General features: G+C 45.4%; 1 long non-coding RNA gene across 1 annotated transcript in view; it reads right to left on the bottom strand.

Moving 5' to 3' along the window:
• The window catches only part of LOC127018493 (uncharacterized), a 38,923-nt gene extending 20,997 nt beyond the window's left edge, over window positions 1-17,926 (bottom strand). Inside the window, exons 1-7 of the long non-coding RNA XR_007766746.1 lie at window positions 17,662-17,926; window positions 16,674-16,794; window positions 16,042-16,302; window positions 15,268-15,383; window positions 11,094-11,219; window positions 9,114-9,255; window positions 2,450-2,629 (exon numbers count right to left, since the gene is read on the bottom strand). This is a non-coding gene — a long non-coding RNA (uncharacterized LOC127018493). The remainder of the gene's footprint in view (window positions 1-2,449; window positions 2,630-9,113; window positions 9,256-11,093; window positions 11,220-15,267; window positions 15,384-16,041; window positions 16,303-16,673; window positions 16,795-17,661) is intronic.
• Window positions 17,927-25,420: the final 7,494 nt, after the last annotated feature.

The following is a 25,420-nucleotide window of genomic DNA, read 5'->3' as shown; positions in this document are numbered from 1 at the left end:
AGGATGTGGCTTCCAGGCCACTGGGACCATGAAGCATCTAAAGACTTGTCTATCACCTGATGCACTGATGGGCAGGTAGCCATAATGAGCTCCAGAGAGCTCGTGTTCAGCCCCTGGCCTATAAGGAGGGAAGAATAAAGGGCTGTAACCTTAGGGATCAGGGCTGTTTTGAGGTAGGACATACACACTTGGCCCAAAGCACACTCAAGACAGCCACTTTGATCGCTCCTTGAACGCATTAATGTGCGGAGCGGAAATATCTGGTGTTCAGCTGGGACAACATACAGCACAGCTGGGGACCCTAGAGGAATCTGAGGTTTTCTGAACTTCTTCGAACACTTCCTTCTTTTTTTTTTTTCTCCCTTTTCTTTTTTCCTAAAAAGTGCTTCTTTTCCCAGGGAGAGATATTAAGTTCATGATGTAATAACTGTGGTGAGGGCTGTACTTTAAGTAAATAGGGATGTGCAGTCACAGAAATATGAAAAATTATGCAAAAAGTATCTTTGTTAAAATTAGCCTCCTCTCACTCAGCATTGTAGAGAATTGATCTTTAAATCCAAACTCTGCCTTCAGATACACACAACACTAACCAAAATTTGCAAGCATCGCTCTTATGTGCCCAGATAATCGTGCCTGGCTTAAAACAATAAGTTTTACACATTTTACTCTATTCTTGTACTGCATTAAAGCACAAGCCAGCTGCTCAGCAGCTGGGCTGGCTACTACCAACCCACAGAGGTACCAGGGAAGTCGGGTCATTTTATCCTGCCTTGACAGCAAAGAGACCCATAAGAGGTGAATATATTTGCACTTCTGGGACTTGTCACAGATACAACAGACTTTTTGCAGTGTAACCGAAGACTTCTAAGTCTGGAGTTTCACAAACCAGGGGAGCCTCTACCTGTGCTTGCCCCCCAGTGTGGGACTAGGGATGTCCCATGTCCCTGGATACTCATTTTCCATGCACCCACCCCAGCAGTGGCTGTTTTCTTTCCATCCTCACCACTAAGATCAGGAGCCTAAAAAGAGCCTGGGCAAGCTCCTAATGCTCTTTACTTCTCTGTGCATTGTGCTAGACTGAGCTGACGCTATGGTTCAGTATTTCTGAACGCTGTTTCGACACACTATCTAATGACTTGCTAAGGAAGCGCACCAAACTCCTTTGAAAAGGGAAATTAAGATAATGTAGCATCCTGCAGAGATCCTAGAAGTTAAACGCCCACCAAAGCTAGGCATGCAGGACTGTAGCCGATGGAAAGAGAAAGGAGCAGCCACACAGAGTGAGTCAGTCTGTCCAAAGATAGGTGGGAGGGATGTACATTTGAGCCAGCCTGCCATTCCCTTGGGAAGGCAAACCCCACTTTGCAATTTTTAAAACTTTTTCCCAACAAAACCGTAATTTCCAAATGACTTTTGCCCTTTTTTTTTTTGCAACATGTCCAATGTCTTTGGGAGTCTTCTGGAAGAAAGGGCCTCTATCCACATAGGCCATGAGTCATTTGGAGGAAAGGGAAGCCCCTTGGACCTGGGGATGTAACTGGTTCACATGGATGCTCGTAAGTCTGAAAGAGCCGTAGGCGTCCGTGGGCACAGAAATCCACGCAGGGGCTGGGGGAAGGCTGGGAACAGTGACCAGTTAGGTCCCAAGCCAAACCAGGGAAAGATTTTTGCTCAGTGAGTCTGACGACCATGTCCGTTAGCCGAGGGAGGAATGCGACAAGAATGTCACCAGGATGACAGCCATGGAAATTGCTAGCAAAAGGCACAGAGCCAAAAGAATGGAAAGAAGGGAGAGAGTCCCCACAGAGTATATCCCACGTACTATCTTCCCATCAGCAAGTATTCACTGGACATTCAACAGGCTGGGGCCAGCTCAGGTTTTCCGATATGCTCCTTTTCATCCCTGAAGAATACCACAGCCTTCTCTTAATTCATTCTCCCTTGGCAGAAATTATAAGTTCAGGTTACATGGAAATAGTGGGAGACTGAGGTTTCAAGGAACACAGAAGCTTGCAACAATATGTATTTTGCCAGGCTGACAGCCCACACGGTTGACACTGCGCCCATGCTGAGGTATTTCAATTAGATACAAGACTTTGAGAGAAAGTCAAATTTGGCGAGGCGTGCTGTTTTTGCTAAAGCTCTCCCGTTACTGGATAACCTTGCTGGAGGCCTGAAAAACCTGCAAGTGGCCTCCGCAAGGTCACTTGCGGACATCGGGAGCAGGCAGGAAGCGGCAGGGAGCAGCGAGCATTACAGGAGTGCTCTGGATTTGTGGCTACATGAAAAACATCTTTGCCAAGAGATGAGCACATCTCTCCATCGCCGCTGGCGGTCCCCACACTGACAAGCAGCTCAAGGCTATGGAAGGACAAGAGGTGGAGGGACAAACCACAGGGCTGGGTGGGCAATGTGAAATGAAATTTTCAGCCACAGTCACCTTTCTTACCTCTAGTTTCCCATCCTGGTGAAAACAAGGGTGTAACAGCATCAGCAAACGGCTTCCCACAACGTGTTGAATGAAGAGGGAGCGGGACAGGTCATCGCTGTTGGATACAGGCAGGTTCCCTTGTGCGCAGCTCTCCTCATCAGTCAGGCAGATGCGCATCTTGGTGGCACCAATCTGAAACTATGACAGAGATACAGCCAGTGAAAACCTCACGGAAGAGGGGAAGCCAGCCCAGTGGGTCAGGTCCTACCCACTGCCAAATATACAGGGCAGACATCCCAAAGGCAGGCAGCAGCTCCTCCAGACGAGAACCTCACACGTGCGACTCCCATATAAAATGTCTAGGGCATAAGTTTTCTGCAAGACATGCAGTATTTCGCATGCTGGCATTATCTCAGTTATGTGAAGGGGAGGGTGGAAAGTCAGCTAAAAGCACTGGGCCATGTGCAAAAGAAAGTAAGATCATGGATTTCTCTCTGGGGAAAAAAAACAACAAAAACCCAGCAGATTTTAGAAACAGAGGTTCCTTAGGGAAAGATAGCCCTGGCCAGCTGCCATCCCCTGTAAACCCTCGCATATCACCAGCACCTCTTCCTCAGATTAAATACCTCGGACTCTATTCAGAAGTGATGTATGAACCTAAGAAACAACAAAGAAGGTCTAGGACTTATGTATTGACTGACATTCACCTCTGTATGAAGCCACAGGTGCCACATAAGATATCTGCATGCTCTCACAAAGGGCTGCCAGGTGAAACTAGACAGACTTCAGGAAGAATCAATTTTTACCAGCTGAAGTTTTTTAAATTCACTGAATTTTCCTACTGCCCAAATGAGAGAGCTTGTATTACCACAAGAACTCTCCAATGTAAGTTTTTATTACATGATAAATATAAACAATGAAAATTCATCTCATGTTACAAATGATTCTGCTACTGACACGCTAAAATGCTGGCACAAGTCTAGAGGACACCAAAGGTTTCAATATACTGGTTTGGGGTTTATTTCTTTTGATGAAAAAGTATATTAAAAAAAAGGAGTTGTCCCTGGATACATTTGGGAGCACTAGAAAGATGTGGATAAGTGTCTTTATGCAATCCACTAACATGAAGTAGTTCTTTCCGGTTCAAAGAGCAATCTCCAAAGTTAAAACTAGTGCTTTTGTCAGGATAAATTCCTCTTGGCTTTGAATAGGAGCTGCAAAGAGACCGAAAGGTCTATTTACTCATGTCACTTGACCTCTTGTTTCTTCCGAGTTTTATTAACAGTATCCTGCTTTGACGGATTTGCTTTGAACAGCACATCAAAAGTGTTGTTAGTGTAGGAGTTAGAACTATATTTGGTTGCAGGACTTGTAACAGGAAACTTTTTCCTAGAAAGCTCACAGAATGCCAAAAAAATACATAAAGAATGGAGCTGGCCTGGCCCAAACATTTGGTAGGTGAGACCTGAATGAAGCAGACCCCTGGCAAGCCGCATGCTATCATGCTGTCTTAACAGACTGTTTATTCCAAGCCTGGGTAACTGCAACATGATGAAAGGCTAGAGGCTGGACTGTATTTCTCATCTTGAACAAAATTAAAAGCAAACCCTTTCCTAAGATCTTTTACTTTTTAGCATTTGCTTTACTTGTAGCATCTAACAATTCTGAACAAAGGCAAGACACCACAAAGCATAAATGTCAGCCTGAAGTGTCCCCAGACTCCTGGATTTCCATGGGAATCTGGAATGTAAACTGGGAAAGCCTGAGGCAGGTTTCCTTGAATAAAGGAATAGTTGTTTAAAAGGCGATTAGAACACTTTGAAATCTGTAAAGCCACACAAATCATGCTGCAGGGTAGTCTGTCTCCAATCACCCTATGCGTAAATCTGTCCTAAAGCACTAACAGTGTTGTGCATCTACTGAGTAACACTCTGATTCCTTACATGGGACTGTAGGCATGTCTCCAGAGCACGCGGGAGTTGCAGTCTCCGCTTCAAGCCAGACTCCACTGTATCAGATTTCTACTTCAGCATACCACAAATACTGCAACCCCTACCCTTGTGTTGCAATCTGACTGGCCAGTCCTCGCTACTTCATCCAGTTTCACCCAGATGGAGTAAAAAAAGCTTGCTGGCAGTGAAATCCAGCTATCCTTTGGGTGAACTGGAGTAGAGGCCATATATACGGTGCAAAGATGCACTTCTCTACCTGAGTAGGACCATCAAAGAACAATAATCTGTTTAAGCATGTTATTACTCCCAAGTTTGGCTTTTAAGTTTGGAACAATCCTGGTAAGCCACTAACTCTGAGCAAATTCAAAAAGATGCATCTATTAACCATCACTCTTGGGATAACCTTCAGAAAATAAGAATTTTGGATGGGATGAAGCTGTTGAGAAAACAATTTTAGGCAGGATCATATCCATTGATTTCCTGTGATGCTACAGCTGAAGATACCACAAGTTTCAAGAGAGGGAGGAAAACTTCCGTGTCCTCAAGGACACAACGAAGTTTCAAACAACAGGATAGAGCGGTTGCTCCTGAAAGAGCTTTACAAGGTCTCTCACTACAGAAGGCTGGGATCTGGAGAAACCATCGGCAAGACAGAATGGGAAACACAGGTAGCACTTGCTGGAGCTGCTGGGGGTCCTGTTGCTGTGTGGGAGTCCTGGGACCAGTGTTCATGGTTTCATCTCCCTCCGATTCCCTGCACTACCTTTGGAAAATAATCCCTCTCTCCATTCCTAAATTCCCCAGATGTAAAATAGGAGGATTAACAATATCTCTCTTGGCTATTTTATGCCATTATACTAGGCAGAGACTCTTTGACTGTCTGTGTGGTATCCAACCTCAGGGTCCTACAAAGCCCCTGGGTGCTGTTGTAATTCAGGTACATTTAATAACCGATACGAAAGTGGTAATGTTAAATTACTGCAGGTTCTTATTGCCAGACCACACGGATCATGAAATAGGTTTATAAAGGGACTCTCGCACTAGTGAAATGAATGCATCCTTATCTCTGCAAAAAGAATCGCACTCAGGTGGGCTGGCAGGTGTAATTTTTGTTCTCTGGAAAGCCCCAGTATTTTTGTATAAGCTCCTAGATGGAATAAAGCAAATAAATAAAAATTGCATTGTGGAAATTTATCAGTGAATTGCTTTAAAAACCCCAGAAAGATCAGTATAGTTTGCTTTAGTACTGCTGATTTTTTTCTGATAACATAAAACCTCTCCTTTTCAATGATGTAGAAACAGTTTGTTGCAAGAACAGTAAAAAAAATAGAAGAGACTATTAATATACTATAAAAATAACACAGTATGTAGCATACCAAAGTCATATTCTAATAAAAGGATCTCCATCAAAAAGGCAAAGTAGCACGTAAGAACAAAATGTTTTGATAGTGTCAAAACAAAAACTGTACTGTGAAAGCATAGGAAACGTACGCCAGCCTAGGAAAACGAAGCTCCCTTTCTTGGCTGCAAATGAAACATCCAGACATTTTTATCACAAGCCTCTTTGCCTCCCACTTGAGTCAGACTCCCGCTAACTGATTCAGGAGTACAGCCTGATCCTGCCTGTCCCAGAGAAGTCAACGGATTCCTTGAGACAGATGTTGATGGCCAGTTGCAAAACTGCGCGAGCGGAGCACGTCGCAGCCCGCCTCCGAGCGCACACAGCTGCCTGGCGGGCAGCAGATGACTTGCACACGAGTGCCTGACAGCAGCGCCAAAGCCGCCTTGCCCCATAAGAGAGCTTCGTTAAGGCTTCAGGGGTGATTAGGTCCACGGGACCCCACGTGCTCCTGGTAGGGCCCTGCTTCCCGTCTGGAGGCGAGCTCTTCCTAACCTCCGAAACGCTCCTCAAAGGGACAGCTTGAGTATCCCAAAACAGAGTCATTCCACTGGCTTTGGGTCAGGTTTGCAGAAAGCAAATTAAATCCAAGGCAAACCCTTGAGCATTTCATGGAAAGGTTCCCACTGGCTTCAGCAGGCTTTCATTTGGGTTTTTGGGCTACAGCCCAAAATACCAAGATCTCCAGATAAGAGGTGGGTTTGAGTGACAAGATAACGCCTCGGAGATCCTTGGCTGCAGGCAGAGGCAGTCCTATCCCCTATCTGAGCAAGGAGCTGGAAGGCACCCCTACGTGGCACACCAAGGAAGAGGTAATGTAGACAACTATGTTGTTTTTGCCTTTGTCATGCAAATACAGATCATCTCCCCAAGCGCTCAACAGCTTGAAACAGCTGTGCAGCTTCCTAAGGCAAAACCGCTGGAAGCCACTCCACTGTAATTTTTCATAAAATACTACATCCTGGTCTGTTCTCTTGCATATGGATGTATATTATTTGTTTGCCCTACACACTGTACACTGCAGAAGTATCTTCTATTTCCTGGCAATCCTGGAAATCATTAATGACCTCACCACATAACAGATGCTCTTGCCCTGCTTGTAAAAAAAAAAAGAACCAGGAGCAAAATTTGCAACACCTGGTCCGAGTCCTACGGCCAGCTCTGCTAGTGAGAGCCCAGCGGTCCAGAGGGACCCAGCTGCTCAGCATACACACAGCCTGTCCCAAGGCATGCTGTGGGCTGAGACGCAACCTTCAGGGACCTCCCTCTCCAAGCAGACACTGCCCCATGTTTTTTTTGCAAATGCGCCTGGCTAATTTATATTGTGCAGCAATTCTATTTAGACACATGGTGGGGAAGCTGCTGTGTTCCCCTCTGGCTCAGGCGATGGATTTGTGTGAAGTTCAGGGTTGCTTCACGCTTTGACCAGTACAACGCATGCTGGGCTTTCACACTTGGACAATTTAGAGTTAAATCCTGTCTTCTTGACTCTGGTGCAACTGCTGTGATAGGAAATCTGAAGGGGAAGAACTGGCTGATCCTAGGCAGAGAGAGGAGGACATGTGCTCATTGTCTCTCATTAAAAGGGAGATCACAGGAGCAGTTACAGCCAGGACCAGGCACGCTAGGAGATACACACAAGCATAAGAAGGAACAGCCTCTGTCATAAAGAGCTTACACTCCAAACAGCTAAAGAGAAAAGTACTATGCCATTTAATTGCTGGAGAATTGAGGCAGAGGGATTTAAAAGGCAGGCTTAAGGTCATGTGGAAAAAGCCTCTGGCAGAGCAATGATCTGAACTCGCTGTCCTGAAAGAAACCCAGCGTCCCGTCCCAGCCCTTCACGCACGCTATCTCTCTGCCTCACCCCCAACGCAACTCCCGCACCGGATCTGTCCTGCTAAGGGTGCCAGCAATGCTGGGGAAACATTTTCCTGCTGGAGAAGAAAGTAAAGGGTGGGGTGAGATGAGACTGACTACAAGGGAATTGGGGATTATCATCATCTTTGTGGGGTTTCAGACTTTTTTTTGGTCTCTCTCCATTTTCAGCTTTGCAGATGGAGGAGAAACTACAGCTATCATCACTGAAAGTTTTCCCTGGCACTTTGACTGTTGCCCTGACTCTGACCCCTCTTAGAAGCAGAGTTGGGAAGAGAGAGGAGCCAGCAGCTGCGAGCAGCACGGCCATGCGGCTTCCTTAGCTGCAGCCTGACAGCAGTCAGAGGCTAAGTGCCTCTCTTTCTCTGTACGACTGATAGAGGACTTGGCCAACAAGGATGGGGTGATCCTCAGTCCTAACTTCTGGAGATGAGCTCCTTTTCACCTCATTAAAACCCTCCTTAAAGAGCCAACCGCATTTGAGAAAGCGCCTAAAAGCAGCTAGAGGAGCCTAGCCTTCAGCACCCACAGTTGACCACTCCTCCTGTTTCTTTTAGGATTTCAAGCTTGCAACAGCCCCTTTATTTCTATTTCTTATTTCTTTTGTAAGCAGTAAGTTCCTTGGGGGCAGACCACCCCTTTGACCTTGCTCACGTAACACTGGGGGCGGTCGGTGCTGTCACTGCGCAAATAATTCAAGGAATTTCACAACAGAGCCAATGTCTGCTCCTCCAGATACAGTCCTGCAAGACAGCAGTGCCTGTCAGAGTTGCCGGTTGTTAGGATTGCTATAACATTTTAAGGCCTCATCACAGAGCTCTTTTACCTCAGGGATGTCACATGTATTCAATCATCTCCCAGTAGCCACCCCCAGTTCTCCCAACAGCTGCACAGAGAGGAAAATACCCACAGCCGTGAGTCAAACAGCAATAACAGTTCAAAGATCCCAAAGTCTAATTTTCTGTCATTTGGGACTTTTTCCCAAGCCTGCTGACTGCCTGGGACTCTTCCCACTGACCTAAAAGGTCAGAGATTGGGCAAACGCAACTAGGCAGGGACCGCATTCCCACTGAAAAGCATCTGTCCGCAAGGTGAACATCTTGGGGCAGGGTGGACTGGACTAGCCTCTCCAAAAATGTTCCTTTTTAAATTCGTTCCTCTCACACTGCTCCTTCTGCCTCTTGCTCTCCCCAGTCGGTCTGTGAATTGGGGTCTGTTACCAACATACCGAAACCTGCTTGCTCGTACAGGGTGCAGACCTGCACCTGCATCACTGCCAGGGGCCTGAGCCCACCCCTCCTACTGAACACAGCTGAGCCGGCTGGAAGGGAGCTTGCTCAGGCACGGCCACCCCGTGGTCTCCACCGCTGCTCAGCACACTTCACATCTCTGCTGCTGACACGCTCCTCACCACCATCAAACACAGCAGTGTTGGCTCAACCTGCTCACTCACCTGCTTTACTCCAGGGAGCAGCCTCTGCCTCTGGTGCAGGGCTTCCAGCAGGCAGGTAGGCAAGCAGCCTGTCCTAGCAGCCCCTCGAACTCCTAGGGCCACCTCTGTTTCTGTAAAATCAGCTCCTTCCTCCGAGGATTTCCTAAAAGGGAGGAGCAGAAGAGCAAAGAGGTGAAATTCTGTTTTCTGTTAACTCCATCCCTCCTGCCTGCAGTCAGGGCTGAGCTTTCATCTGCTTCCCCCAGGTTTTGCAGAGAAGATCCTGGCACTCCCTGCCCCGTGCGGGGGTCTCCGCTCGCTACATGCCACAGGGTTAATTCCTGCTCTCCCTTCTCCTCCAGACCTTTTGGACCACACTGCACTACCTAGTCCTCCACCATGGCATTAAACTTTTCTGGGAGTTTGGGTTAAAAAGAACCTCAGAGAAGGTTTTTCGTGGGTTTCTTTTTGTTTGTTTTTTCCAATAGGAGAAGCCCTCTCACAGCCTTTCGCTGGTGATGCTTATTCTAGCACGGTCCACTCGGAAAGCCAACTGAGGGCAGACAAGCAAAAAAGATTAAGCAGCTGGATCCAAGTGGCAGGTCTTGCGGAGCAGGGGGATCTCGCACAAGGAGCCGCAGGGAGATCAGCTCTTGATTAGAGGGGAGCCTGACTTTGGCAACGACATTAAAGACTGTCCTCAGGAGAGGTGATTTCAGCTCCTGGCTCTGACACGGGCCTCCTGCCTGACTTGGCCAACTCGCTTAATCTTTCCCCCTTTCGCCAATGGCAGCAATATTTCTTTTGCTCTGTCTTGTCTATATATATCACAGGTTTTTTTGGAGGAAGGGTAGGGTTAGGCATGTGCTTTCTGGGCTTTGCTGAACCACGGCCGTGATTTCCCAGATCTGCTGGGTACGATCCTAACGTCTGCCTTGCTGGCAAACTGTAAATGCCCTTTCAGCCCAAAGAGGATCCTGGCTCCGCTTAGTTTTTTTAAAACCAATTAGTTATTACAGACATGTCTCAGCTATTAGCACATCATTAATCAACATATCACAAATACAGCAGCTTTTTTGATATTTCAGGCCCCCCTCCAAGAGACTATTCTAATTGTTGATAACTACTTCGCCTATATTCTTGTGATGTGCTTTCTTGCTGTGTGTTTTTGGATGCAGTTTTCTCCCCTTCACCTCATGAAAAATCTTGTTTTGTCAGAAAATGAAAATGTGTTTTTATTAGAAAGGAATGTATCTATATCAGGGAAGGTTTTTTTTCAGGTCCAAGATAAGTTTCCTAGTTAGACAGAAAGAGCACAGCCCAGCATATGCAGTGCTAACCTGAGGAGCAGCAGACTGTTTTGATTAATGCATCTAATGAGACAAGAGCAGCACTCTATAGAAAGTCTTTCCAGACCCCACAAAGGGTTGGCATCGACTAGGGTATTGACTCTTATGAGTGCCATTCTCTCTGCCCCCATCCTCATTTAGAAGAAAAACAAAACCCTTCCAGGAATATTTCTGAGATGGCTATTATTATCATGATACATAAAAACCATTCTAGAGGCAGAACACCATTTGGTGTCGATTAGCCTTGATTATAACAGTGCAATCAAGGTACCATAGCCACTACTCCGAGCCAAAGGGTGCACCCACTCTGCAGAGCAGCTATTAGCATCCCTTCAAGGGGAGATGATGGCCATCATGCTCAGACCTGGGCAGCAAAGGGAATTAAAGCAGCTGTGAGGAGGAGTTCAGCTCTGTCTTGTCATTCTCTCATGTATGGCTGCTGCTCTGGTTTCACAGAGCCAACCTGGCCCAGAGCAACCACAGTGTAAGGTGTATATGGGAAGCCTGTTTCACAGCCAGTTTTCCCCACCTGCCTGTTGCATCTCCCCTTTATGTTACATTTCAAGAGGGATGCCTGGAGCCTTGGCCTCAGTTTCTTTATCCCTGCTGTGGGAAGGAAAGACGAGGATCTTGTTGATAAGTGTGACCTTACACCAAGCATCCTTCTCTTGGGAAAGAGACATTTGGCTCATCAGTTTTCAAGCAGTTGCTCTCCTAGTCTTTCAGCCTTCTCCTCCACTTCAGTGTTAAATACCTCATGGTTAATTTCAGCTGTGACCTAAAAAAAAAAAAAAGGAACTACATTCATTCTTTTTGTATTTCTTTCCCTGCTCCTGAGCCAGCAGGCAAAACTTTATGAGCTGATATTTTTCACTCTCACCTCCCTCATGCCCTGAAGTTTGCAATAAGCATTTGCCTCAGGATTTCACGCAGTCAGCCCACGAGAGGTGCTTGGTCTCTTACGCTATGTGCATGATGCTGTCCAGGTCTGCACACTGTGATTCCCAAGAAGAGTGAAGCCAAGAATTGCATCTCAGCTGCTGATAGGCAATCAGTTCCCATCAGCTTTCCAGCGTGCATCCCCAGAGAGTGATTCAGGGCCTGAAAACTGACGCCAAAAGCCAATGGCCCAAGACAGACAGGAAACAGAACAGTTTCTATTTATCAGAGAGAACACTCCTGAGACAGGCTGGAATGAGGAGGAGGAGGGAAGGGCCTTTCCAAGACTCTACCGTTGAAAAGGAGGAACCCTTGGTGTTAACAGGGCTGCCTTTTGTCTCCTTCCCCCTTGATTTCTGCAGGTCCTTTTAATAGAGACGAATGTAAGCAACAGACAGAGCTGAAGGCGCTCTGCTGGTTTTGCTGCCCTCATATTTCTGTTTCCATCCCCATAATCCCAAGGAAATCCAGATTAGCACCTTTTCAGCAATGTATATATTTATAACAGGACCCTTGAGACACAATGCTGCTTCTGCCGTAATAGCAAATGTCAGCTTAAGAACGGTTAATTCTATTGACTAGAAGGGAGTAACAGCACTTATTTTTGTTCGCTGGCAATATCTAACCCTTTAAATGATATCAGATGGGCATGAGTCAACAACCTAGCCTTGAATAATGTGCCGCTCAGACTGCCTATAAATAGATTTTACTTTCCTTCTTTTATATAAAGCTAGCTCCTACAACAGCTACGCACAGCCAAGGGGTCTGTTGGGGACAGACAGACACACGCCTCGAACAAGGGGGTATTGAAGTAGCTGCATTCCCTCTAATCTCTTCCTGCCAGAGGGGACACTAAAAATACAGTAGCCACTGAGTTGCTTTAGCTCTCATTATGGCTGGGTGGTGCAGGAGCAGAGAACAGCAGCCAAATTCTTCATATCTCCTTAGTCTCGGCTGAAAAAAGCTCCAAAGCAGATGATAATTAAGCCCTTAATATTTCCAATAGATTTAAAATATGGCTATTTTTACCACACAGACATGCCGAGCCAGGAACACACACTGCACACAGACAGGGAGCAGCAGCTCTATTCTGCCTGCTTAGACAGCTAGAGTCTTTACAGTGGTACGTCTGGGAGATGGAGAACTTAAGTAAAAGTTGGCTTTAATGGAGTTTTCACTCAAATGTCAGTGTTTTGCCAAGCCAGGTGATATTGAGGATACTGAATTATTTCCATCAGCTACAGGAAAAAGCTGTATTACCTCTTTTTGAGGGGACACAAGATTTTCTAGCTGGGACTCAAGGAGCAGGTGTCAGGAGCAGTGAAATTGAAGTTCAGTCTTTCTCCAAGAACCAGGCCCAGTCAAACATGCCTAATGGCCCCTGGGCTAGCTAGGAGCAAGGAAGTGATATAGCATCATACCCTGCTGGCTGTCATTCCTCGGGCCAATGGAGAACACAACCATAGGCAGCTGAGTCAGCCTGGGGTGAATTCCGGTGGGAGTCTCGACCACAGGCTGTAGATACTACACCTACTGAACTGGTGAAGGTATCCACCAATACTATACCCACTAGTGTCCCGAATTCTGTATCTAACTCTACAGCCTAATGACAGAGATTTCAGGGCCAACCCTGGTGATAATTTTAGCAGAAACCTGTTTCCCCTAAGACTAATGTCACGATCTCTAGTTTAGAGCAGAGGCCATTCACAAAAGCCCTGATACTTCAAGGCCAAGTTTCATTTAACTCAAGATTACACATTCCCTTATCTGAAAAGTTCATCAGCTTTTGTTCAGATTATTTGTTTTCTATCTGTTTTATAGGATAAACAGAGGCAGGAACATTCAGGCAAGTTCACAAGAGCTCTCTGCTCCCACATGTGCTGAAACAAATGGGGAAAATTTTATGTTCACTTAGGGTCTCTTGTTGGGATTTTCTTTCTTGTCTTTAAAAAGAATTCAGGATGGTGAATGCCGAAATCTTGGCTTCATCTGTGGGATTTTACCAAACTCCTATTGTTGCTCTAACCCTGACCCACAGAAATCGAGATCATTCACCACTTATTTCAAGAGAAGTGGAGTTCATAGGGTAAGTGCTTTGGACAAATCCCATCTAACATCTCACAGCCGCTAAGGGTTTATGACAATCTTGTCCCCCATTGCAGGCCATACGTAAGAGAAGAGATGTTTGGAAACATGTCGCATGGAACCCAGGAATGATGAGAAGGAGGAGACAGACCACAGAATTAGGTTAGAAACTGCCCATTCCTCATCACACGTTGAGAGTAATGATGGTCTAGCTCGCACCACGGCGCACAGCAGAGAATAGAAGCTGTCAGGGGATTAACAGGACATGATTTCTGCAATATGCAACAAGAAATCCCCAGTAAGTGAGCCAGCAGAAATCAATCTTTGTGTCAAATACTGTATGTACTGAGGTAGGGTGACCAACTCAGCTGGGAGTTTAAGTTTGGTGACAGAGTCATCTCTCTCACAGCCTGCTGAATGGGATCCAAAGGTTTTCCCACTCGGTTTGACAGAAATAGATACATATATAACAACTCCGAGTGCAAGGCAAATTTCCTTCTGTTGCAGCTCAGGCAGGGCCAGGTTGTACCACAGAATATAAATCAGTCACAATTTACAGTCTGTCAGATATGGTCATATTTCTCTACATTTGTGCTTTTCTCCTGCCCGCAGACTGAGTCTGAAAGGCATTTAAGATTTTCTCCATTAGTCAAAGATTTCAGCAAGTACCTGACAGGCCTGCACAACGGTGAATGGCAGCTCAGTGAAATCAAACTCTCGGAGGGCTGCGCATATGCCGTACAATCAGTTGTGCATCCAGAGTAGATCTGAGCCTTCCATGCAAGAAGTAGACTCACTACTGCCTGAATATGGTGGGAAATCCCAGAGCAAGGGATTTGGGGAAGGGGAAGCCCCACGTTGCTGGAGATCATCTGGTCCAGCACATAAGGGATTACACAAACAGCCAAGAAACCCCCAGGGAGGTGTGGCTGGCACAAAATTTCTCACTATTGTCAGCCCTAAGAACAGAGCTGAAACGAATGAGCATAGTCCGCTCATGCAATAACGTAATGTAACGTCGTTCATGCAATAACAGTGCTCTGAGACACTGTGGATAGCACGTGTGCTCCCACCCGGGCCAGATTATCCCACCCTGCTATAGGATAGTCTCTCTCCTGCAATTCAGTGCTACATTCTTGCTGTCCTCCACACTTAACTACTTTCCACTACAGCCTTGACACCAGGCACTGCATATCCTTCAGTTACAAATTCAGAGACTAAGGCCAGAAGGAAGCATCACATGACCTCATCCAAACACTGGTTTTAGTCCAATTATCCTTCATCATGCCTATCTTTCGATCTTATTCTAAAGTCCACAAGGGGTGAAGACTCTACTGTTTAGTGAGAAGTAAAAAAACTATACACGGTCCAAAGACTCAAACGCAAAGTAAAAGTCAGTAAAAATGTCTTGTTTTACTCCAGAGCTAAATCTCTGCCCTTCCAGAATATTATAAACACACAATTACTTTGGAAGCTGACTGACTGTCAGATCCACAGACAATCACAGACCTAAATAAAGGCAAGGCAACATGTCTTTCAAGTACCTAAGCAAAGAAGAAAGCCTAAAGGAAGAAGCGGGAGGCACGCCTGTATAAAGAGGAAGACAGACAGAGCTTTTGGGGCACAGAGCCTGCTGAAGAGAGTTGGAGATTTCTGACAAGGAAACTGTTTGTTTCTTTTGAGATCATAGCAACAGGACATCACGTACATGGTAAGTAAATCATGGTTTTTCCATGGAATACCTCTCTCCAAATAATATAATCAATTTCTCCTCTTAATGGAAAAAAAAACCCTATACGAACCTGCCAGCCCAGAGGGTCAACACTATCCTCATCCAGCACATCTTCTGTTTTTCCAAAAGCATTTCCCAGCTTTAATTCCAAGGTGGTGAGTCCTCTCATCCAGATAGTTGAGCAGCCTATTCATGAGATACATAAATCACAGATAAGGAGGTGACCTAGCCAGTTCTTGGAAACAATACAAAACCCATGTTTGTTTGCTTTCAGCTGCTTCCTCCAGGCCATCCCCATGGCTGCTGCTGGGCACTGAGCCGCCAGCTCCTGACCTGTTTTCGGCTCAGACACAAGCCGTTCTCCCACAGCAGCTTTGCAGGTAGCAGTTACCTTTGCTCTGGTCTCCCTTCCCTGTTACAGTCCAGCAACCCCCCAAGCCTCGATTAAGAAGGGGGATTTCAAGAGACTGGGAACTCTCCTCCAGTCGTTGGCTGGCTTCAGTTTCAGGCACAGATCATTGGAAAGCATCCCAGGTTACTTCCCATCTTGTAGTAAGGAATTCATTTCTACTCTTTGACCATCTCTTTTTCCCTGCAGAGCACAGCTGAAGATAGCTACACCATTGTATATCTGGATTGCAAGAAACTGAAACACTTCAAACACTTCAAACCTGTGTGCTACTTGTATAACACACAGAGAAAACATGGCCTTCTCCAACACTATCAGCAGTGTTGGAAAGTGGGGAAATAATTGCTCCACAAAAGTGTTTTGTCCTACCAATTAGCTCCTTCACTGACTGGCAATTTCAGCACTGGCTCAAAAGAAACAAAAGCAGAGACTGACCCTAGAACCAAAGATGAGTTGGTATAAACTGGCACCATTTCGTTGCTATCACTGTTTCTCTGGTTACTGAGGGTCTCACTCATTGTGTTGCACCCAGTGAACAGCTTGTGTATGCAGGGAACACGAGGTGTCACCGGCTATCCTGAAGTGGGCTGACAGCAGAAAACTTCCCAACATGAAGAACAAAGTCACTATCAACAATGGTCACACTCTTGTATATTTCTGTTTGCATTCCTCCTTTCTTTTCCAGCTTCTTTTGGCCTTGCAAACAGGAAGAAATAACTGTTACAGCTATCACATTCTTTTTTCATTGTATCATTTCAAGCAGTTTACTTCAAGGGCTTCTTTGGAAATACAGAGGTGTAATTCCCATTACAGACTAAGCTGCTGTGACCCTGCTATGTGGGGAAAACTGAATGCAAGTCACACTAATCAGAAGCTTAATTGAACTCTTCTGCTCAGCCTAGAAATATACACTCTCCTAGGTGTATCTGTGATATCTGAAAAATTTTAAGGCAGAGACATAGTAGTAAAAGAGCACATAAGAACCTGGAGATAGACTCAAGTAGTTCCTGGGTTGAAAATAGCTGAAGGGCAGGAGAGTGTAAGGGGGAAATATCACATATACCAACCTTGAACTTCATCTTTCCCAGGCATCCACTCATGGCCACAGCTGCAGACAGGATGCTGCGCAAGATGGACCCTTGGGCCCATCTAATACAGCTATTCTTATCAGAGTGGGTATCATCACATCTGCAAGTAACAGTATTATAACGTATCAGGCTTTAAGAAAAACAGTTAAAAACATTATCAATAACTTTATAAGAGACAAAGACTGGGGAGAGGTAAATGATAATAAGGACGGGTCACTGATACACCACATGTTGAATTATTCCGTACACTGGTGTTTAGCAGCAATAGAGCCAGGGTGAAGCTCTTCATCCTGGGACAAGGCATACTAAGTGGTGCCTCAGGTTTTATTACTATTATTTGACTTTTCCTTTTGCTATTTAGAAATTATTAAAAACACTGAAAAGTTAGCGGCAAATGAATCAGTCAGGCCTGTACAGATGTGCTGTCCAGTGTCTTTCCAAAGATTCTGATGTCTGAAAGCAGAGGGGGAGTTTTTCTTTAAATTAACTCTCAAGGGGCTATAATTTTTCCAAAGTTGAAGACTATAATGAGATAAAGGAGGGTGTTAAAAAGATGAGGGTATTTGAGAGCACTAGAAAATTTTTTAATTTCTGAAAAAAATTCAACAGAAGCAAAAACTTTATATTTCATTTTACAAACATATTCTTACTCAGTAATTAAGGAACTGATGCCAATGAAGTCAAGCATGAGTGACACATTGGAAACTCAGGGCCACACACACATTTTACTCTGTTTCTTTGCTCCCTGATACTTAAGAAAGGAAAAGGGCATGCCACAATGTTGTTTTAAGTGCACATTGAACAGGCATCGCTCTCTAGTTGATTTGTTCGATACGCATGATGGCTGTGAATCAATTGTAGAAGTAGCAATTAGGTACTGAAAAGTGCATACAATTAACATTCACAATTTAACTGCAATCTTAACAATACACTTACTTAAATTCAACAATATCAGTTTGATTCTTACCTCATCTTCCATCCAAATCCAATAAATACATAGTTTAGTGGAGTAAGCCCAGATGATTACATTACAGAGACTTCAAAAAGTTTTTGGTTGAGGGTTTCCATACTGTATCCAGATGTTTTCATGACTTCATAAACATGACAAAACATCCAGCTCACCTCTGAATGCCCTGTTCTTAAAATAAAAACTTTGAGGAGAGGAAAGTACCTTCTTAAAGAAAATCTTGATTGTTCTTGGAATATAAACGGAGATGCTTTTTTTGTTTTAAGTTTCAGAACTTCAGGTTCTGAAAAAAACAGAATAGACATTTCTCAGTAGATAAAAAAAAGTATTTTCCTAACTAAACATACTGATAAGAATGTGTTCAGAAAAGCCAGAAACATTTAGAAGGACTTTTTAACGGCTGCAGTTGCTTTGGGAAGCTAATTCCTTGGAGCCCATTTGTTCATAAACACAGCAACTTGCCACTAACTCTCTATCCTCATTCTTGTATTCAAATGATTTTGAAAAAAACCTGTATGCTATCCATTTCAATGCGTCCTTTGCCATTTAGGTACAATCAGAGAAAAAAATGACACTTTTGAGTGTACAAAAATAATTGCAGCATGCAATTACAGGAGCAGGTTGAAGTGACTGACTACATCGCTATTCAAGATAAATGTTTTGAAAGGGGAAGGCAGGGTTCAGTTGTAAAGAACTTAAGAAGTCTAAGATGAAAACTGTATCTCTGGGTGGGAGAGCTCGATCAGGAACTTGTCCTTTAACTCTCATCCAAAGCATTACTCCAGTAGGATGCTCAAACTTATGCCTAACCTTAAACACAGTGTCATTGGGCCCAAGACCTCCTCTCTGCCCTGAGGTACATGCTTAAACGTCTTGCTAAACTCAAAGGAAAGCTTCGTGATGGGAACTTCTATCACTCTGGCAGCCAGCTGACTCTGCCCCAGACCTTTACAGCATCCATGTTCAGCCCCTTCACCGTGCTTCAGCTGTGGCCACGTGAAAGCTCAGCATTAACATTGGACAATACCTAGTGACTGCAGGCGCCTTTTTTCTTGGCTCAGCAACCAGTCTTGTTATTTGGTCTGCTCTTATTCAGCATTCCCATTGCCTGTGCAAGGCCAGGGAAGAAGCATGTTAGCTCTTCCTGCAGTGTTACTCAGAGGGTCGTTGGTGTCTGAGTCATGGCTGGTTTGGGCCTATGGTCTGTGTGTGATTAGTCACTGGAATCTGGTGGGAGGCTATATTTAATAGCACCCTTCACTCCAGAGAAACAGGGAGCCAGAGAATCTTTAAGGACCACAGATGCATTATAAACTCTTTCCACAACCACAGAAGTGTAGCCAGCAAGAAGACAGCCAAATTAGCAAAAGAGCATATATGTAGGCGGGAGGGCCGTACTGTTGTACCCCTAATTCTGTAACGTGAGCAGAGCTTTAGCCAAGCATCACGTCTCCAGGCCAGCATCTACAGTGGCACTGCTGCCCTCTCGCTGTGGGACCACTTACAAGAGACCCTGCAAGCTCTGGACATCCTCATTGCCTTTATACCAGCCTGAGACACGATCAGATCAGCACCTGAATGGATGTAGAATACGTGCCATTCAGCTGAAGCTCTCGCTGCTCACTGCTCTGTCTCCAAAACACAATATAAACGTAGAAACTCCTACCTCGGTGCTTTGGAGAATTAAATAAAAAGGCAAAGAAAGCAAGATGAAGTGAAGAGCGTGCTGTCAGGATAGCGTCAGGACTAAACATCAAAACAGAAAAAAGCTTAAAAAAATCATAACCATGAAATTGTATCAGTAGGAAGGGACTGAAGTCACACACGTACATGGGCTCTACTTGCTCTTCCAGCACAGCCGAGATCTGAAGCATTTTTGCTTCCCTTTCTCCCTGACCACCAGCAAAGAGTTTTGCTAAAAAAGGGTCTTGTAGTGAACTCAACTAATGCCAAATCTCTGCTTTCCTCTAGCGCTGTCACCAGCTTCCCCCAAGTCATTCCAAGCTAAACAGATGAGGATTATTGTCTGTTCGCGATCCAGTTTTCCCATCTGAAAGAGGAGGATAGCTGTTATAACTTCTTGCTCCACAGGGGCCACTGAAGACGTAGCTATTAATACTTAGAGATGCTCAGACGTAAGACAGAGATTGGCCTTCAGCCAAGATTTACCACAGTCAAAGGAAGTTTTCAGTGGAGTGCAGGGGACTCAGTGCTTTTAGACCAAAACACGAGAAAAAGAGATTGGCATCAGCAGTGACACATCAATGCAGCTTGATGTCACAGAAGAGACATCTCCCAGTGATGAAGCTTGTTCAATATTTTAAACAAATTTGAAATGTGTTTAGTCTGGAAGTGATTACTTTGCTTATTCGGATGCATTTGATGTTTGGCCACACACTGCAAATATGGTCAGCTGGCCCAGTTCCAACCCAGGAAAAGAGATCACAGCACCATAACCAAAAGTGCATTACATAGGACTGAAAAATATATCCACACCATAATTAAAATCCCACAATTTAAACTGTGGAGACGATGTTTTATGGTGGCTAGGACAAGCATGATACATGCTCTCCATTTTCAAATACTGCAATGTTTCAGGATACATGGGAAAGCAGATGTTTTTAATAGTCTGAACCCTTAAATAAGCTTATTCTTCCAAACTAACTACATGCAGTCAGGAGTGAGACATTGCTGCAGGAATGGGTCAAAACGTTCCATCTGTCTTTACTTCAGTGGAAAATGTTTATTCTGACCAAAATAGATATTTTCACATTAAGACTTATTTTTCTCCAAATTAGCCAGATTATCAATTAGATGCAATTAAAAAAAAAAATCTATTTCCTTTTTTTTTGTTTTGATTTGTTAAATCTAAAGGTTTTCAAATAACAGTTCTTAAGAAACCATATCCAGGGAAAAAACTACCCAAATCCTGCATTCTCCATCAGTACTTTTCCCTCTTCACACATCTGACTGCAATACGAAGCTGTGTGTCCCTATGGATAAGTTTATCACTCAACCTTTAATGGCACAGTTACTGCCTACTATGCCTCCATCCTTCTACCATCCTTACTTACACCGAGCAAGTCCATGGATACTGCTTAGCTATGCACCCACCATGGTGTCACCTGAGGTTGCACAACCAGGCCCAGACGGAAGGGGAACCCACAGACCTCCTGTGTACTAACTTAAATCCGTTTGAGAGAGTTGCTGTATGCACCCACTGACACGGAGGGCTTTTCTTTGCATGCAGACTGGAAGAAGTAGTGGACAGGTTGAACCTGAGGGGAAAAAAAAAAAGATCTGAGTGCAATGTTTTCTCTATGGCCTTACATTAAGGCTTGCTTTCTTTTCCAGCCTACTATGGAGTACTGAATAGTGGACTGAGAAAGAGCCTCAATCACACAGTGCTGCAGGCATACGGCCCTCAGTTGACTGTGTGCCAAAGTCACACATGAAACTGCGTGCTGCTCAGACATCAGTCATGCTAACAGCTAGGACAGGTTCAAGCAAACGTAAGGCTACCAATGAGGGTATGCAGAAAGCAGGGGGGAGAGCAAAAGCAAACCTAGAAGCAAAACTGGAGAGTATCAACCACAATGGAAAGAAAGCGCAGGGGACTATTATGAGCAAGGATCTCAGGAAGCAGTTTTACATGTGGGACCACAAGCATTCGACACATGAAAGCTTTCAAAATAAATGTGGCATGGGTTTAGACCAGAAACTATAAAGCACAGCTGCCCTGATCATCTTACACTATTAAGAGAGAAGGGAAAGATGTCTGTTGAAGTATTGCTCCTTCTCGTCACTCAGAGGATGCAGGCTGTGCTGATGATCCTCCCCTCCTGCCAGCACAGAAGGCAGCGACCCCTCTAGTTAAGCCAAGAGTCATCTCAAGAGTAAGCAACCAGGAAATCATTTCCAAACAAGTTAGCTACTCACAGATCTCTGTCTACATCTTCCACTGTGTCATACCCCTGCGACACCTACCCCCAGCTCCCTGTGCCAGTCAAAAGCCCTACCAGGTGAAGATGCTTACGTACTGCTTGCTCTGACATCTCCCTTGAGATCCTCTTTTTCACTGGACAGGGTTTAAACACAGATGGTAGGAGCACGCAGTAAGTACCAGGCAACAGGCTATGAAGAGGGCAGGCAGGCTGCTCTTGGTGCTTCTCATTCAAACACACAGACTTGGTATAAAGTCCCTTTGCTGGAGCAGGAGCTGGGACTGAGCCCTCCCTTCAGACCAGGCAGGCATTCAAGGTGCAGGGCTGAGCTCTCCCCGCCTCCTGCACACAGCGAGTGTTGGGCTGGAAGAGCTAGAGCTGCTCTGCAGTCTGTGTGGGCACGCTCCCAGCAAGGGAAGTGTTTTGAGCAGCAAAGGCAAAAGGCCTGTCTCCATCTCTGACCAAGCTAACTACCTAGTAACGGGAGGATGCTGCCTTCTCTTATGTAGATTTGCTGGGGGACCTCAGCCGTAAGGTAAATCCTGTGCTCTGGGCTTGCCTTATCAGGCACAGTGAAGGATGGAGCCAGGTTGTGGAGGTTTGGGACCTCTTCTGCCACAGCTGCATCCAAATCCTTAAACACTGGCCTCCTTTCCTAGCAGCAGCCATGCTGGACACATGCCACACCAGATGCAAGAGTTATAACAGTACAACATGGAAAGTACTGCAATCAGCCCATGCTTCTGATGTGAGGCAGCGCCGGAACAGGAGGACTTGAGGATCTAAGTTTTGTATTCAGCCACCTAAGACCATAGTCTAAATAGTGCAAGCTGCTTGCTGGTGAACACAGCGCTCCTAGGAATGCCAGTTCAGCCACACTCAGGAGATGGGTTTTCCAGGCATTTGTAGGAGCTGCGCAGCTTAGGTGACACAGAACGTTAGTGCTCAGAAGTGCTGAGAGGACTATGCATTGAATTAGGCCTCATGGGGGCTCTACTATATTATGGAGACAGCAGGAAGGCAGCGGTGAGCACTAATAGAGAGCAAATCCCATTTATGCCCCTTCACAGGTTCCCACTAAGCTGGCAGTGTCACATATTAGATAGGTGCTTCATTCATCAGAGCAGCAGCTCAGCTCCTTCATCTCCCTAGACCGCAGCTTTTCATGTGGAGCAAACTGCAGCTGGATTGCATAGGCAGAGAGCAAGCAGCATGTGGCCCTCAGGGGCCATCCACAATGGATGCAAGACAGACATCAGCAAGGCCTCTGCCTCCCAAACCTCAAGAAAGATGCAATTGCATCGTGCAAAATCCCTTTAAACGCATTCCCTTGCTTTCCTTTGCAGTGACAACAAGGAGGGAGGAACTGGCAGGGTCCCTGCTCCCAGCTGCACGCTCCTAATCCAGCTGAATTTTTTTCCATCCTGATTCCCGGAAACATTTGATGTGGAAGAAGCCAAGCCTTTTATTGCTTCCAACTCCAAAGATGCTTCTTCTGCATCATCCATTTCCTACCAGCTGTTTGACCTCATGACCAGAGTCAGACCAGAAGCAATACTGGAGAGCTGCAGGAGTCTGACTCCCTTTGCTGCCCAAGCAAGCTAGGTCCCTTGATGGAGTACAGGCTGCCTCCTCCATTCCCGGTACTTTGGCCTTGCCCTCCCTCTTCTCCACACTGATCAACTCCTGCCTTTCTCTTTTGGGTACCTCTTCCAGGCTCCAAGCATCTGCCAAACCGCTCTGAGTTTCCCAGCAAAGCCCTGGCTTCCCTGGAAAGCCCCAGTCAGTCTCCAGCTCAGAAATACGCATCCCTCACCCTGCCTGTACCCACGTACCACCAGCACGGGGGAGCATCACCTCACCCTTGGACAGTCAGAATTGCACAGCAAGACCTGTCCTTTTCCTCAGCAACAACATACAGTATTGTAGGTAAACTGGGTGCTACCGTAGGCAAAAGTGTCTTTGAACTTGCTCTACCAGCCCTGCTTGGTTTCAAAATAGATGATACACACCAGGAATGGAGTACTGTAACAGGGACAAGGGACGTAGAGTCACCGTGTGACTCAGGCTATGAGCAACCGGCCGAGCAAATGTAAAGGTAGATAGACCCTCGGGAGATGTGGGCTCTCTTCTCCACATTGCCACTTGCCCAATGAAGGGGCTTACGGAGAAATCAGTTCCTTTCTCAGGGCTTCTCTTTCCTCCTCTCTTTTATCGACATTTCTCATCTGCTTAGCCATCTTCGAGCCAGGACCGGCTTCTCACAGGAAGCAAGATCTTCAGTGATTTGAGAGCTGTCCTCCCAGCTCTTCCCATAAGAAAGATGGCACCAAAGAGAGAACATCTGCTCCTCAGGCACTGATATATTCAGCTCAGTGTACGAAGAGCTCTCTTGGGCACACAGACCAGGTGTTGCCAGCCTGCTGATGTTACATTCACTGGGAAACAGCACCAATTACTTCAGATAAGGAACTGGAGCTGCTGGGGAAGGACACACACTGCTGCCGCCCGGCCAGGAAGCTGTGACCTCCCAGGACCAAAACAAAGCAAGCAACCACTCTTCTCACCTTGTTAGCTCGGTGCTCAGTACAGCAAGGCCTTAATATCTAGCAAGGCAAGCAGAGACAACATGACAGGCAAACTCTTGCCTACATGATCCGAAAACCAGGCAAACAGACCAGTTCCCCTGTCTCCCAGCTATTCACCCTCATTTGCTAAATGAAACCCTAAGTACCAAGTCGTATTTTCCAGCCCTGCAAACATTTTTCCTAGCTAACCAAACCCAAATAATAACGGTATGAATTATTTTGCTCCGTTCCCCCACTCCTGAATTCCCACTCCACAGCTCCTCATCAGGCCTGGTGCTAATTAGCACAGACCACGAAGTTCACTACATCTGTGCAAAATGGCACGGGTGGACAGACACATGACATGCGATGTTGCAAAACCTCTAAGTCCCAAAGAACTGACCCATATGATGCTGACTGCTTCTTCAGTCACTTCTTTTGGAGGAACTGCGTGGTATTTATTTTTCCGCAAAGCTCACTAAAAAGAAAAAAAAAGATGCGCTTACAAAAAAAATAACTTCAAACATTTTGAGGAGGAGTGGGTTATTTTGTTCAAAGGCCTTTCATTAATAATCCCCTTAATAACAGGTTTTATTTGTTTGTAAATGTTCCCCTTCACTCAGTCATTTGATGGCATCCTTGGCAGCGACAGCCCATAATTCTTCATAGCATGTGTGTATGTCTGCTGTTTGAAGCAGACCTAATTAAAGCAAGGCTTGTGGTTGAGGCTCTAGCATTTAGTTCGGTGCACAAAAAGGAGGGCATCAATCTTTAAAGTAACAGTATTCCTATTAGCATGGTAGCTCACCAAGACACAGAAAAATCCCAAAAGATGAAGTCACCCATTTTGCAAAGTACTTTCATCTTCCTGGAATGACCCTGGAAAATGTATGTCACCCTCTTGAGTACTGGATTCAAACTCTGACCCTAAGACTTGCTATCCATTCAGATCTGCACCCTTATCCACTCTTCCTAAGCAATAAAACAACTGTAAACTCATACTGGGAAGTAAATATTACAGTACCTCTTAGAGGCAGATAAACAGAGTAATAATAGAGCTGATTTCACAGTGATTACACTGGAAAAAGAGTGGTACACAGTGCTTCTGGGAATCATACCTGAAGCTCCTTGCATCATATCACAGTTTGGATCGAGAGGAAAAGCGTGCCTTTCTACCTGGATCCCGCTGACCTCAGTGCAATGCACTGAAACTAGTGAACTGCGTCTTATACACTAGTCAGTTCGGTG

Source organism: Gymnogyps californianus, chromosome 7 (assembly GCF_018139145.2).
Source record: "Gymnogyps californianus isolate 813 chromosome 7, ASM1813914v2, whole genome shotgun sequence".
In the NCBI taxonomy this organism is placed as follows: domain Eukaryota; kingdom Metazoa; phylum Chordata; class Aves; order Accipitriformes; family Cathartidae; genus Gymnogyps; species Gymnogyps californianus.
Note: the sequence above shows the minus strand (reverse complement) of the source record. Positions and strands in the feature narration are given on the sequence as shown.